This window comes from Molossus molossus, unplaced genomic scaffold, assembly GCF_014108415.1.
Source record: "Molossus molossus isolate mMolMol1 unplaced genomic scaffold, mMolMol1.p scaffold_m16_p_14, whole genome shotgun sequence".
Taxonomy (NCBI): domain Eukaryota; kingdom Metazoa; phylum Chordata; class Mammalia; order Chiroptera; family Molossidae; genus Molossus; species Molossus molossus.
This window is the reverse complement of record NW_023425349.1, coordinates 68,205,594-68,215,976: the sequence shown is the minus strand read 5'-3', so window position 1 is coordinate 68,215,976 and position 10,383 is coordinate 68,205,594.

The window sequence follows — 10,383 nt, the reverse complement described above, 5'->3', positions numbered from 1 at the left end:
TGGGATGTCCAAAAACTCCAGTCACACAGCTAAAGGGCCCATGTTCCATAGGATCTTGATTTAAAAACCATCAATCTAGACCAAACCCCTTAATTTACAGATGAGAAAACTGGCCTAGAGACATTGTAACTTGCCTAAGGTCATACAAATAATTGGTCACAGACCTGAGACTAGAAATCTTGTCTTATTTCCTCACCCTGTGCTTTTTCAGTATTAGCCTGGATCTAATCTGACCACCCACTGGGATCAGGTGGTTTCTTTTACACAGGTGCTGGAGGAGAACTAAGAAGAAAGATGTAAGTATATGACATACCTGGGCAGGTGCTGCTAGTAGAGCATCCAACATCAAACTTAAAAACACTTTTCAGATTGCAGAGATATCTGGTAGGCTGGGCATAGGTGTCAAACTGCAGTCAACCCTTTCCTCGCCTTCAGAGTTATGTAGAAGTCACGAAGGAATATGAGCATGAGAAACCGTCCATGGGAAGAGTGCTGTCTACATGACAGAAAACATGAGATAGTATCTACATGAAACAGAGTAGATCAGCTTAAGGGAAGAGACGATTCACAACACGCAAAGAAGTAGAGATGCCTAAATACAACCTGTTAACACTCATAATTTTGCTCCTTACAGAATGTTTGCCAACCCCTGTCTTAAAAAGTTGAAATGCTGCGATGTACAGTATTTCCAGCAGAAAAGCAAATAAGTTTTATCACATGCTTTGATTTTGACCATTTGAGAAGTAGTTCCCTGGCTCGCTCCCTACACACATAATAGCACTTGCTAATCACATACACTTTGGATCATCAGAAAAGATCGTGGCATTATTTACAAACTACATGTTCTTAAGTCTACTGCCTACACACTTCCTAAAAATTTTTTTAGCTGTGGTCATGTTATCATGTATTTTCCTACTTGAGCCCTGTTCACGCCTCTTGGTTGCATATGATTGTAAATACAAATAATTATGCTCCCACTTTATTTACTAATGATCCTAACTGGTTATATAACTTTGTGCAAGTTACTGAAACTTCTAAGTCTAAATCTTCATCTGTAAAATGGGCACAATTATAAAGTCTACTTCATAGGGTTGATGGAAGTATTAAATAAATTAATTCACGTAAAGTACAGATTGCAGAAATAGCAATAGTAAGTATACAATAATCGTTAACCATTATTATTATTATTACTATATGTCTTCTACTTATGAGGAATATGAGGCTCAGTAACTTACTGAAGGTCACCCTCTAATAAGTAATAGAACTGGAATTTGAACCAAGCATTTAACAGAGTGATCACTGGGTAGTGAAAGTGAAGGTAGTTTTTAAAATTCTCTTCTTTGTGCTGTATAGTAGACTTGCAGTAGTTCTGTAATCAAAAATAATAAATTTTATAGATGCTATATAAAAATTCAAGAGTTAAAAAATTTAAATGTTGAAATTGGTACATGTGAGCTCCTTCCTGCCCTTCCGAAGCCCTTTTAGATCCTGTGTATCTTCTAACTTTTCTCTGACATCTCCTCATTTCACTGTCCTTTAGCCTAATAATAAAATAACTGACCTTTCTACACTTATTAAAAATGGACAGAGTACTGTCAAAAACTTAATCCTCAAAGCAATACTTGGGGTTCATATTATTATTGCTATGATGCCCATTTTATTGATGAGACAGATTAGGCTTACAGAAATCCAAGTCACTGTGTTTTCCCCCTGCCTGACAAGTATACTCTGATTTCTGCTGAACCACTGTGTTATATGTCCCTGCATCACCTGTATGTGCTGATGGTCTGTCTGATCCATCACTTCCTAGTGTATCCTCGCTCTGTAGCCATTTAGGCAAGGAAGGTAGTTAGATAGGAACTTCATGTGCTGGTGTAACTTGTATAGAAGAAACATTGCTAATATATATTCAGTGCTATAAAAAAGCATTAATACCTTAATCCAGCAGTTCCACTCCTAGGAATTATATTATATTCTTCATATTATAATAAATCAGATGAACAAAAATTTATGTGAAAGGATGTTCATCACTGTTATTTATAACAGCTAAAAATTATAAGCAACTTATTTGCAAAACAGAATGCTATTAAGTAAAATACGGCACATTCATATGATGGAATGCTCTGTAGCCATTAAGATCACATTATAGAAGACATTTAACAACATGGAAATTTTTCATCATTTATTATTAAATGAAAAAGCTTACAAAGCAATATTAGGAATTTGTTGCCAATTTTATTTTGTTTTTATGGGGATACAAAATAGATGGAAAGAATAAAGACTAAAAGGATAACTCTGGGTGGCCTTAAATGATGATATTATGAGTAATTTAAGTTACTTACTTGTGCCTTTTTATTTTATCATTTTTTACAATAAATGTGACTTTGTAATCAGAAAACGATACTCATAAAAAGAAAAATAGAGTAAAGTTGAAAAAAAGGCTATTCATTTCATTTATACCCTAAGACTAATTTTAAATGAAACATCTTTCCTTAATGTACATCTAGAAATAGTTCCTCTTGTACAAGTTCAGAGAGAAAAATTTACTTCCACGATAGCCCATAGCTTTAGCAACATTTCATTGCCTGCATGCAGTTATCTAAAATGTGAGAGGCAAAGTAAGACTCTTACTTGTCAAAATTCAAATTTATTTTATTTTTCATTTTAGAGCTGCACAATTATGATATAAAATGATGCCTTCAACACAAGTCTTTCAAAACACGAGAACTATCAATCAGCCTAGCTGACTAGGTTTTTTTGTCACTTGTTACTCTTTATACCTCACTAATTGTTGCTAATGTTCTGCTTTATATAGACTGACTGTGAAGCAGTGTGGAAAAGAACTATTACTACACTGCTTTTGGAAAAATAATCTCTTTGTAATGTATTAACCTTATTTTTCTTAAGTCTTTATGTAAAATAAGTTTAATATAAGACTTTTGTTCTTATAGCTTTCCAGACGTTTCTCTCTAGCCATTGAATATTTGTGTTTTTTACTAATTATCCATGAATATAATCATCTTCCAAATATAATTTAAATGTATCCTCATCTATCCATTTGTGTTATTCTTCTTATCTTTCTTATGAATCACCTGCTAAATTCCTCTTCTAGCTCATTCAGTTTTTTAAACAAGGCTAACCTTTACACCAACCATACCTCTAGACAACTTCCTGTATCTAATACGTTGTCATTAATCATTGCTGATATTTTTAATACCTGTGACAGTAGTCTTAATCCAGCCAGTTAGTTTCATAAGTAATTCTATCAGATAGTATATAAAAGAATTTACAGTCGCATGTTTTGTTTTGTTTTTAATACTCACCCGAGGACATTTTTCCATTTTTTTTTTGTTCAGGTAGAGTGGGAGAGAGAGAGAGAAACATCGACGTGAAGGGACACATCGAGTGGCTGCCACCCGCACGACCAACCAGGGCCGGGAACTAACTGCAACCAAGGTACGTACCCTTAGCGGGATCCGAACCCGGGTCTCTCAGGACCGCAGGCCGACACTCTAACTGCTGAGCCAAACCAGCCAGTAGCACGATTTTATAAAATTTCCACCATATTCCATTTTCCATTGATTTTGTAATTTTTCCCAGAATAATTTACTTTAAATGAACCCTGACATCGTCTAAAGCCAAATGCATTATCTTCCTCCCTAATCCTCTGAGCCCTCCTCATTCTGAGTTCCTTTTTGTTGTCATCACCAGTCACCCAATTTTGTGAGAACTTCCTTTGCTGTTCTCTGTTTTATCTCCTGTCCTGTCAGTCACCTCACCTGTCACTGCCCATACCGTGAATTTGCTGACGTTGGTTTCTGTACAGTGCCCTTCCTCCCTTCCCTCACCAGCAGCAGCCAAATAATTCCTCGAAACGTCTTACTTATTTACTCTGTGAACACTTCTAAAATCACCCACCATCGTGTTCTGCTGCTTCGTACCCACCCCCAACCCCTGCAGAAGTAATCACTTCTTCTGTGTGTTCCCAGTCTCCAGATAATGTGGTATAAACTCATAAAATAAAACAAAGTGTGATTCAGAATGACAAAAAATGCCTAAATAATCTACATTTGACTTTGTTCTCCATTAAATTACTTCAAAAAGTAAAATAAAAAATGATGCTGTGGAAATTAGACTCAGGACCACACGGCAGGTGTCTCACCTCTCCATTCTGCTCCTTGAACCTCACTTCATGCAAGGGATGAAACAGTAATATCTTAGAGCGATAAAAATCACAGTGCTGGGAAGAATGGCCTGGCCTCTTTAACTTTCCTGTCCTCCTTAGATTCCTGGTGATGTAAGCTGGGAGTTCAAAGGCCTTCCCTCCTGTGTGGCTGAAAGTAACATTCTGATTAAACAGATCAGTTAGCAAGTGAGTTTATTTTTTAATTGATCCCTAAGTCTGTGCCCAGCATTGTACTATAAATGCTAGAGAAGTACTTTTCAAATTGTGGATTGAGACCCATAAAGAAATCAGTTTAGGGTTATCAAATCCATTTGGTGAGTCACAACAAGTTGTTTTGTTTTGTTTGTTTGTTTTGTTTTAAGAAAATGAAATAGAATGGAATGAAATAGAAAACATCAGAGTGCATTACATATGTGCATACTGGATCCCAAAGTAAACTGTTAAAATAGTGAATAGTGTGCTAGAGGGTACAAAAGTATGCCTGCTTATTGCCTCTAATTTGTTTGAAATCTGCATGAGAAGAAGAAAACTTGTGCAGATGAAACAGAACAATTATATGACCATATCTAATTCAATTCTACTTTACACGTTTTACAGATAGATATGGGTTTGAATGATCATGGAGGTTTGATAAGTGAGTAGGTACCATGGTTGGTGCCACTGAAGGTAGATAAAATATGGATTCTGTCTAAGCAAAGAGAATTGTATACAACAACCATCAGATCAGCAATGATTTAGTGGAACAGATAAGTCGTTTGTAGAAAAACTCCAAAACAAGGTTTGCTAAAATTGATTCTATGAGTTAAGTGACTTTTATACATGTACTATAATAAAACATGACCACCCTACCCCATCACCAATTGGCCAACTCACTTCTGCTCTAAATCTCAGTTTATATCTCTTGCCCTTACTCAGATGGTCTCCTTGTATTTCCTTTAGTACCCATTGTCTGATGCCATGCTTAGCACACAGCAGTGTCATCTCCTGTTTGCTCTTCTGTGCCCCCTACTTTATGGTTAATGCCATGATGACAGAAGTTGAACCCATCTTGTTCATTTCTTTTTATCCCTGGGTCTATCTAAAAGAGAGCCAGACACAGTCAACACTCCACAAATACTAGTGGATCAAATAATAAGGAAAGTTACTCTGTTATTATTTTAGAATGTTATTGTTTTGCATTTAATAGAAGTTACCATTGGGGAGTTGGGGGATGAAGGAGGATTTTTCCCTGTTTATAAGTCTGCATTATCTGAAAAAGTACTGGAAACAGGTAACAGTTTATAATTTTAAAACAGTAATAGTTTTGTTTGTTTTCAAATAAACCAGATTGTACTAGAGATAAAGAAAGCCTGACAGAAATCAGCCAATGGGGACTCCCCCCTCCCCTCGGGAAAAGCCCGCCTTGGAGAGGGGCTATGCCACAGTCTGAGGCCCTGCTCCCTGCTCCCTGCTCCCAAGCGTCCCCCCCCCCCCCCCCCCCGCTTCCAGTGGATGTTTGGTATTATGGGCTTTTAAAATTACACTTAAAAATTCTTCAGCCTGAGAAGTATGATAATCTTACATCAAAAGCATTGTCTTCTCCTTTCATATGAGAGGGACACTTGTGGAAGATGCAGTATAAGTTATCAATGGTAAAATTAAAATCATGCAACTCTGAAATAACAGCTTAAAAATAATAAAAAATCGTCATTTAATGGAATAATAATGAAAATAAGATAACAGATATCTTCACCATTTTACAGCAGTGGTTTTTTTGTGTTTTTTTTTAATTTATATTGGGGTCCAAAATCTTTTGAGAAGTTGATGTAAGCTTTCATGAAAAGTGTATATAAGGACATTCACATTCGATTCAGAGTATACTTTCAGTAAAGGCCCCCCAACCAGCCATGGTGCCAAAAATAAGGACCTCTGCTTTTCAATTTGCATGGTGCTGTTCGCGTACATAATCTCACTTGATCCATGTAAACTTCCTGCGGTTAGGTCAGGCCAGTCATCACCATCACAAACGGGGAAACCAGGCACTTTAAGTGATTTAAAATGATTTCTTCCCCTTCACACAGCTGGTAGCAGAACCCAAACTCGATTACAGGTATAGATTATAATTTTATACTTCTTTCCCCTAAAGATGTTTAATTCAAACTTGCATATATAAAACATTTACAAAAATGCTTTTCTAGCCATATTTTGCAGGAATTTTATATGCATGTTTCTCTAATGTGAGGACAATAAAGTTGTCAGAGTTCAGCACTGTTATACATTTCCTCCTCGAGGTCGACTGTGTGTACAATGCCTACTCTCCAAGCCCCCGCCCCCTGGAAGCCAGAGAGGAGAGAGAACTGCGGGTCCACCACATGGCAGGCCAGCACCCTCTCTCCAGGCCAACAGGCCATTCTGCTAATGGGCTTTTGTATTTTGTAATTAAATAAAGGAGCCATGTAATTCGTGCTTATCTCTTCACTTGATGGAATTCTTTTCTTGAACTACTTAAGGTATGTATGTCATAAATAAGTGGCTAATGTATTTAAAATGCTTGTAGATTTTTGTGGGAGAAAGGGAGGTTATTTTCCTTTTGGGAAAATTTAAAATTAGAAGACAGACCTTTAAGTGATATTTGTGATTTCTTAAAAAAAGGAATAGCATGTGCTCATGTTTTGGTTCCCCTTGATTTCTGCTTTGACAGTTCCTGATGCTACCACCAAGATCACTGAATCATTATGACTGATGATCATTTGTGGAGCAAACAAAAAGCTGTGTCCCAGGATGCACCACTTCCAGAAGATCTGTCTCTGGAGCCAGTTGCCACATTGTAAACATGACAACAAATGAATTGATGCTAGCATCTGCTTAATCTGGCTTTTGTCCACATGTCACAACTGTAATGTCGCTAATTGAGACTTTTTTCATTTGTTCTAGTCTAGTTTCTTCATTCCCTGCTCTCCAAACTAAGTTTAATTTAATCAATGTTGACTGAAAAGCTGTCAGTTTTAATGGTGCTACATTTTAAAAAATCTTTGATGTTTAAGAAACATGCAAACCAAATGTTGTCTTAATCTAAAATAGTTGGGTTTCCTGACATCACATTAATATACCAAGATTGTGTCTGATATTTGTTAAAAATTAAGAATTTTCACTTGATGGGATTGTTCAAAGCCCCTGGAAGGTGCTTAATAAATATTAACTGATATTTCCAGGGTAATTTTTAATGCTGATGGGTAAAGTCAATAAAGTAATAAAATGATGGATTTATACTGTGTGACTTCAGCACTAATTTAATTTATGAAATAACAAATTAAGCTACATTGAAAGTAATTTTTAAAAATTAATTAATTAAAAGTAATTTTTAATCCTAGAGACATATGATAAATAATTAAATAAGAAATTGCTCTCATTTTTCACCAGCACATTTAGTGAAAATTATGAGTCCTTTTAAGGGAAAATAGGTAGTCCACTTACACTAGAAAAAAAGTCATTAACCTATTTTAAAATTTTGGAATCTGCCTTCGTTCAAGTCAGACTATTCTATGGTGAAGACAAAATAAAGATAGTTTAGTCTGTTCTCCAATACTCATTTATGCCAAACAGACTTCCAAACTAATTCTATTTATGATTCAGGTAGTTTTTCATGTGGCAGTACTTGAATCTCTAATGCTATGAACATCAAATTGGTACTTCATTTATCGATTGGCATAAAAATACTATTTTTAAAAATATAGTTCATGGTTCAATCACAATCGATAGGTGATTATAATACAGTTTTTTAAATATATGCTCCTCAAGATTAAGATTAAGATTTTATTCATGTCCATGGTTATCACGGAGCTCAGCATGTCAGCACATATTGGATGTTCAACAAAAATTTGACTGTATGTATGCATAGTGATGCATTCTGCAGCTACACTGCTCTCTACAGGAGAGTTAGATCCCTTACGTGTGTGGCCAATATTGCCCTCTAGTGGTTAGCATGCCTAGGTCAGTCTCGGTACTGTGGGTTCCACCTGAGGTTCCTACTAGAACACTCTTTCCTGAGTTGTATATGCTAGACTGCTGATCATTTTTTTTGACAAAGCAATATCTTTCTAATATTGTAACAGTAAACCTAAATAAAGTGTGCAGAACATGATTAGAGGGGAGAAAATTGGTTACATACATCTTTGTAATTAGTGTTATGTTTTAATATGCCCTCTGACAGTAATCCCATATTTTGTGCAAAGACTAATCAGATTGAGTTATGGTTCAAAGGAGTTTTTGAGGCACGTGGTAAGGGTGCTTAAAAAAATCTATCGGAGACATCAAAATCTAGCTCATGTCTTAACATTGACTTTTCTTACATTATTTACAAAGTAATGTCACAGTGTAAGAGCTGCTCAGTTGAGCCATCTTCACTTTCTTGTTCTCTGTTCTTAATGTGGAAGGGAGAATGTTCTTTCCTTTCCTCTGTATCTCACCCATAACCAGTTATTAGCATGGCTCTTGTGCAATCATTTCTCTGCACTACCCCAGAAAGGAGTTGCAGGGTATTTCTGGACCAGAGGATGCAGGCTGGGCTGAATGGACGGCCAACCATAAACCCTGAAAATGTAGAAATGTAATTCCTGCCCAGGAGGCCACTTTTCTCTCTTGCTGGCAGACTCGAGCATTTCCCTCCCTTCTTCACATTGTCTATTCCCCATAGCATGCAAATCCAGGGGGGTCAGCACAGCTGAGGTTTATCTGAGCTGATCCCACTCTCTGCTTGTTTGGTGGGACAATGGGCTGAATGCATGCCTTTCAGTTTAGCATTTGCTTTCTGAAGAGTCAGAATGAAACCAAAGTTATTCCCTATTCAAAAATTAAAAGGTGAAAGAAAGGGCAAAAGCATAGCATTGTCATTAATAAAACTAAGAGCGCTCACACATGTACAGGGTACAATACTATTAACAGCATTGGCAAGAATTTGGCATGGAAATATGTCCCTGGCAACTATTTTGTGCCCTCCAGCTGCACGAGGCATAACTCAGGAGACTCTAAGTTGCATTACTCAGCATTAGACCTGGAAAGACCTAGCTCATCTATCAATGGCCCAGACACCCGCAGCATTTGAGGTGTAATTTGAAGTTGATGAACATTTACTGTCTAGAACTATAAGGTCATTTTCTCTTTATACAAAAGAATCTGCACCTGTCTATTGCAGTCAGGCCAATTGTGGGTAAAACTCTAAAGTGTTTGCAGTCTAGCCTACTGAGACAATAATGCCCTGTTGGGTTACTCTTTGTTCTCGGTGACAGCAAGCCCCCTGGCCACCCCAGGCCCTTTAAAAGGCTCCTGTGTCCATGCAGAGCCTTGTGCCTTGATATGCCTTCACTTCCCCGCCTCACTGCCCACTCACACCCCTCCCCTGTTCCACTCACTAACACACTCCCAGCAAATTATGTTTTGTAGTTTTCAAGGACCCTTTACCTTCAGGTGATAAATAATGGTGATGAGTTTATCAAATTAAATATGTTCATTTATTCCCTAAGTAGTTTCTATAAGCTGCATAATTCTCTAGCTGACACAATAGGTCCACTGCTCCACAAGACCCTAAAAGGGTCAATATTAAAAGTGGAAATTTCAAGTAAAACTTCATGGAGTAGATCATTTTCAGCAAATAAACATTTTGGACTTCTCAAATAATGCCTGCTGCTACCCCACATAACCATGGTATGGAGAGCTGTGGCCACTTATAACAGCGATTCAGCAAAAGCTTTTCCTCGAAACTTGGTTAAAATATAAGCCATATCAAAACTCAAACCAAAATCTAAATGTGACATCACTGTACTTGCAGAATGGCTAAAATTTTTGTAAGTTAAATGACAACAACTGCTGGAGAGGATGAGCATAAACTTGATCTCATACACTGGAGTGCGCAAGGGTACACATTTTAGTTGGCAGACTCTACTAAAACAAAACGTGTATTCAGCAATTCCTCTCTCGGGGAGATACCTAACACAAATACTATGTTCACCCAAGACAGGCACGAGAATATTCAGCACTATTATAATATCCAAAGACTGAAACTGCCTACATGCCCATCAACAGTACAGGGGGTAAAGTGTTATATCTTCGCTCAGTGGGGTTTTGTACAGCAATTACAATGAATGAACTTAAACGGACACACAGTGATTTGGGTGTATCTTTCAAAAACACTGTTGAAAGAAAAAGGATACATTGTATGGTTC